Consider the following 5,000-nt stretch of genomic DNA (forward strand, 5'->3'; position numbering starts at 1 on the left):
GCTGCACCTTAACCCAAGTTACGCTGCACCTTAACCCAAGTTACGCTGCACCTTAACCCAAGTTACGCTGCACCTTAACCCAAGTTACGCTGCACCTTAACCCAAGTTACGCTGCACCTTAACCTAACTTACGCTGCACCTTAACCTAACTTACGCTGCACCTTAACCTAACTTACGCTGCACCTTAACCTAACTTACACTGCACCTTAACCTAACTTACGCTGCACCTTAACCTAACTTACACTGCACCTTAACTGTCACATGTAACGTCACAGGAATGTAGCTTTGCCTAACAGCAACCCTCTGAACATAGTTCACTGCTTGGATCCTCTGGTGTCATGTGTATTTCTTGATGCCATGGTGCGTACCCTCACATAAAGGTCTTTCGAGTGTTGCGTACTTTCTACACAGTCCCGCTAACCACTGGAAGGGTGTACCGCTACAGAACGAATATCGCCCTCCCCTCCTGCCCTTCCAAGCTGGTCGGTCAGGCGTTTGTTTGTGAAATGAGCCTTGCAGCTGTTCAGTTGCATTCGGTTGTCGATGCAGTCAGTGTACGTTGTGGTACGGCCTGTGTGGACTGTCCGCTGATGTACGCGTAACCCACACTGATCATCCGTCGTTACGTACTGAGTGACATAATGTGGCACATGCTTGACCGTACACCGGCTGCGCCCTACAATGGCGAATCATAAGGGCCATATGTTGTGCACGATGCTACTTGTCTCGTCTCCCCATTACAGCGAGATTGCACTGTTGTACGCCGTACAGACATGTGGTAGGTAGGTACGGACGAAAGTATTGCATGTTGGCCCCCCCCCCCCCCCCTCCTCCCTCTGCCGGGAATCAGCGTGAGCCGTCTGTTGATGTAGCGACGAGGGTTTTTCCTATTTAATCGTATTGCCCCACACAACATGATAGCACGGTGGACCGCGTTCCACATCTGCGACATGCTACAGAGGCCGGTTGACAGTCGACCGCGCAAGGGACATTGCACACGTGCGCGGACCATCTTCCACGTGTTCTCTCGTGTACATGCCGCAGTGTGTATGTGGGCTGATGTAGCGTGTCGTGACACATAACATGCAGGCATGCCAGAATCGTAGATTTCGCAAATGTAGATTGACGTATACGTTTGCTGCCAAAGATCCGCAAATGAACTGGAAATCAGTTGTTGAGCGGTTGTTCGCGCTGCAGGTGCATCGGTGATAGCGACGATCGGTACATCTATGAACCGGTTGTTTCGGCGGTACCCGCCATGCCCCCGAACCTGAGTTGGCCATGTGGGTATGAAGCGATACGAGGCTGTGGCTTGGCGGGACAGTCCCCGGCCGGTGAGGGGGGGCCGCCCGGCGTGCTGGCCGCGCGCTGCGTGAGCGCACGCACTACAGCCGGCTGGTGGGGGGCGCCCAGTGGCAGGAGCGCCGGCCGACGGGCCCGGCTGGCGTCCCAGCTATGCGCCGGCGCACCCTGCGCGCGGCGCCAGGCGGCCAAAGTGGGTTCTGCCGAGCCCGGTGCGAAGCGCGGTGGACATCTGCAGTGTGCTGGTCCGATTGCGGACTGTGTGCGTTGAGGATGCGCCGCCGCCCGGCACTCGGCGTCGCGACGCCGTCTGCTGCTCGGTCGCCCCCAGCGGTTCTCGCAGGTGGTTTGTATCGCAGCTCTGCGGACGTGTTGGCGCGTGCGCTGTGCTGGGAGAGTTCGCTTCTGCACCCAAGTGGGGCTTTGCCCTTCTGTGGCGCTGGCGTTGGAGCTGCCGGTCACCGTAGGTGGCGCGTGTTGTTTCCCGCCGGCAATGCCACGACAGCACGCTCCCGGGCCTCTGTCGGCAGCGGCAAGCTCAGTTGGGAGCACGGGTGTTCGCACTGAAAGCGTCTACTCGCCCATCTCCGGGCGATTGCGCCTCTCTCGAACCCGACCAAGTACTTAGGACGGCGCTGCGCGCCGCCGGGACCTGAGAGGGTTTCGAGGTGTATCGTGCAGGGGAGCTCAGCCTCCTCCTGTTTGCAGAATAATTGAGCGGACGCTTGCGTGTTCGCGCGGGCCCTCGGGACACACTCCCGGGCGGCCGGCTGCTCAGCTCTCGTTGACGCAGCTCCCTGGTTGATCCTGCCAGTAGTCATATGCTTGTCTCAAAGATTAAGCCATGCATGTCTCAGTACAAGCCGCATTAAGGTGAAACCGCGAATGGCTCATTAAATCAGTTATGGTTCCTTAGATCGTACCCACGTTACTTGGATAACTGTGGTAATTCTAGAGCTAATACATGCAAACAGAGTCCCGACCAGAGATGGAAGGGACGCTTTTATTAGATCAAAACCAATCGGATTGGCTCGTCTGGTCCGTTTGCCTTGGTGACTCTGAATAACTTTGGGCTGATCGCACGGTCCTCGTACCGGCGACGCATCTTTCAAATGTCTGCCTTATCAACTGTCGATGGTAGGTTCTGCGCCTACCATGGTTGTAACGGGTAACGGGGAATCAGGGTTCGATTCCGGAGAGGGAGCCTGAGAAACGGCTACCACATCCAAGGAAGGCAGCAGGCGCGCAAATTACCCACTCCCGGCACGGGGAGGTAGTGACGAAAAATAACGATACGGGACTCATCCGAGGCCCCGTAATCGGAATGAGTACACTTTAAATCCTTTAACGAGTATCTATTGGAGGGCAAGTCTGGTGCCAGCAGCCGCGGTAATTCCAGCTCCAATAGCGTATATTAAAGTTGTTGCGGTTAAAAAGCTCGTAGTTGGATTTGTGTCCCACGCTGTTGGTTCACCGCCCGTCGGTGTTTAACTGGCATGTATCGTGGGACGTCCTGCCGGTGGGGCGAGCCGAAGGCGTGCTTGCGCGTCCCGAGGCGGACCCCGTTGAAATCCTACCAGGGTGCTCTTAGTTGAGTGTCTCGGTGGGCCGGCACGTTTACTTTGAACAAATTAGAGTGCTTAAAGCAGGCAAGCCCGCCTGAATACTGTGTGCATGGAATAATGGAATAGGACCTCGGTTCTATTTTGTTGGTTTTCGGAACCCGAGGTAATGATTAATAGGGACAGGCGGGGGCATTCGTATTGCGACGTTAGAGGTGAAATTCTTGGATCGTCGCAAGACGAACAGAAGCGAAAGCATTTGCCAAGTATGTTTTCATTAATCAAGAACGAAAGTTAGAGGTTCGAAGGCGATCAGATACCGCCCTAGTTCTAACCATAAACGATGCCAGCCAGCGATCCGCCGCAGTTCCTCCGATGACTCGGCGGGCAGCCTCCGGGAAACCAAAGCTTTTGGGTTCCGGGGGAAGTATGGTTGCAAAGCTGAAACTTAAAGGAATTGACGGAAGGGCACCACCAGGAGTGGAGCCTGCGGCTTAATTTGACTCAACACGGGAAACCTCACCAGGCCCGGACACCGGAAGGATTGACAGATTGATAGCTCTTTCTTGATTCGGTGGGTGGTGGTGCATGGCCGTTCTTAGTTGGTGGAGCGATTTGTCTGGTTAATTCCGATAACGAACGAGACTCTAGCCTGCTAACTAGTCGCGTGACATCCTTCGTGCTGTCAGCGATTACTTTTCTTCTTAGAGGGACAGGCGGCTTCTAGCCGCACGAGATTGAGCAATAACAGGTCTGTGATGCCCTTAGATGTTCTGGGCCGCACGCGCGCTACACTGAAGGAATCAGCGTGTCTTCCTAGGCCGAAAGGTCGGGGTAACCCGCTGAACCTCCTTCGTGCTAGGGATTGGGGCTTGCAATTGTTCCCCATGAACGAGGAATTCCCAGTAAGCGCGAGTCATAAGCTCGCGTTGATTACGTCCCTGCCCTTTGTACACACCGCCCGTCGCTACTACCGATTGAATGATTTAGTGAGGTCTTCGGACTGGTACGCGGCATCGACTCTGTCGTTGCCGATGCTACCGGAAAGATGACCAAACTTGATCATTTAGAGGAAGTAAAAGTCGTAACAAGGTTTCCGTAGGTGAACCTGCGGAAGGATCATTACCGACTAGACTGCATGTCTTTCGATGTGCGTGTCGTGTCGCGCAACACGCTACCTGTACGGCAGTAGCCGTGCGCCGCGTGCGGAACCACGCGTGCCTCTCAAAACTAGCGCAAGTGTTGTTGTGTGGTACGAGCGCTGAAGCTCTGGAGCGGCTGGCCTGCGGCACCTGGCGCCTGGCGCCGGTTTTGAATGACTTTCGCCCGAGTGCCTGTCCGCTCCGGTGTGGAGCCGTACGACGCCCATCGGCCGTCAGGCCGTTGGACACAAAGTAATGGAACAGGGGCCGTCAAACGCCTCAGTCCCGCCTCTGCAACTGTCTTGAAAGAGACGGTGGAGAACTGAAAAGATAAAGATCACCCAGGACGGTGGATCACTCGGCTCGTGGGTCGATGAAGAACGCAGCAAATTGCGCGTCGACATGTGAACTGCAGGACACATGAACATCGACGTTTCGAACGCACATTGCGGTCCATGGATTCCGTTCCCGGGCCACGTCTGGCTGAGGGTCGGCTACGTATACTGAAGCGCGCGGCGTTTGTCCCGCTTCGGGCGCCTGGGAGTGTCGTGGTCGCCTGTGTGGCCGGCCGCGTCTCCTTAAACGTGCGATGCGCGCCCGTCGCCTGGCGGTTCGCATACCGGTGCTTTCTCGGTAGCGTGCACAGCCGGCTGGCGGTGTGGCGTGCGACACCTCGTACAACGACCTCAGAGCAGGCGAGACTACCCGCTGAATTTAAGCATATTACTAAGCGGAGGAAAAGAAACTAACAAGGATTCCCCCAGTAGCGGCGAGCGAACAGGGAAGAGTCCAGCACCGAACCCCGCAGGCTGCCGCCTGTCGTGGCATGTGGTGTTCGGGAGGGTCCACTACCCCGACGCCTCGCGCCGAGCCCAAGTCCAACTTGAATGAGGCCACGGCCCGTAGAGGGTGCCAGGCCCGTAGCGGCCGGTGCGAGCGTCGGCGGGACCTCTCCTTCGAGTCGGGTTGCTTGAGAGTGCAGCTCCAAGTGGGT

At 56.4% G+C, this 5,000-nt stretch overlaps 2 non-coding genes and 1 pseudogene across 2 annotated transcripts; all 3 read left to right on the top strand.

Moving 5' to 3' along the window:
• Positions 1–2,096: 2,096 nt before the first annotated feature.
• LOC126333578 (small subunit ribosomal RNA) lies at positions 2,097–3,989 on the top strand. The gene has a single exon (XR_007564262.1). It is a non-coding gene; the product is annotated as a small subunit ribosomal RNA (ribosomal RNA).
• Positions 3,990–4,344: 355 nt separating this feature from the next.
• On the top strand, positions 4,345–4,499 carry LOC126333577 (5.8S ribosomal RNA). The gene has a single exon (XR_007564261.1). It is a non-coding gene; the product is annotated as a 5.8S ribosomal RNA (ribosomal RNA).
• Positions 4,500–4,687: 188 nt separating this feature from the next.
• LOC126333576 (large subunit ribosomal RNA) overlaps positions 4,688–5,000 on the top strand; it is a pseudogene marked incomplete at its 3' end in the record, with an annotated part of 3,435 nt that continues 3,122 nt past the window's right edge.

This window comes from Schistocerca gregaria, unplaced genomic scaffold, assembly GCF_023897955.1.
Source record: "Schistocerca gregaria isolate iqSchGreg1 unplaced genomic scaffold, iqSchGreg1.2 ptg001610l, whole genome shotgun sequence".
NCBI lineage: Eukaryota > Metazoa > Arthropoda > Insecta > Orthoptera > Acrididae > Schistocerca > Schistocerca gregaria.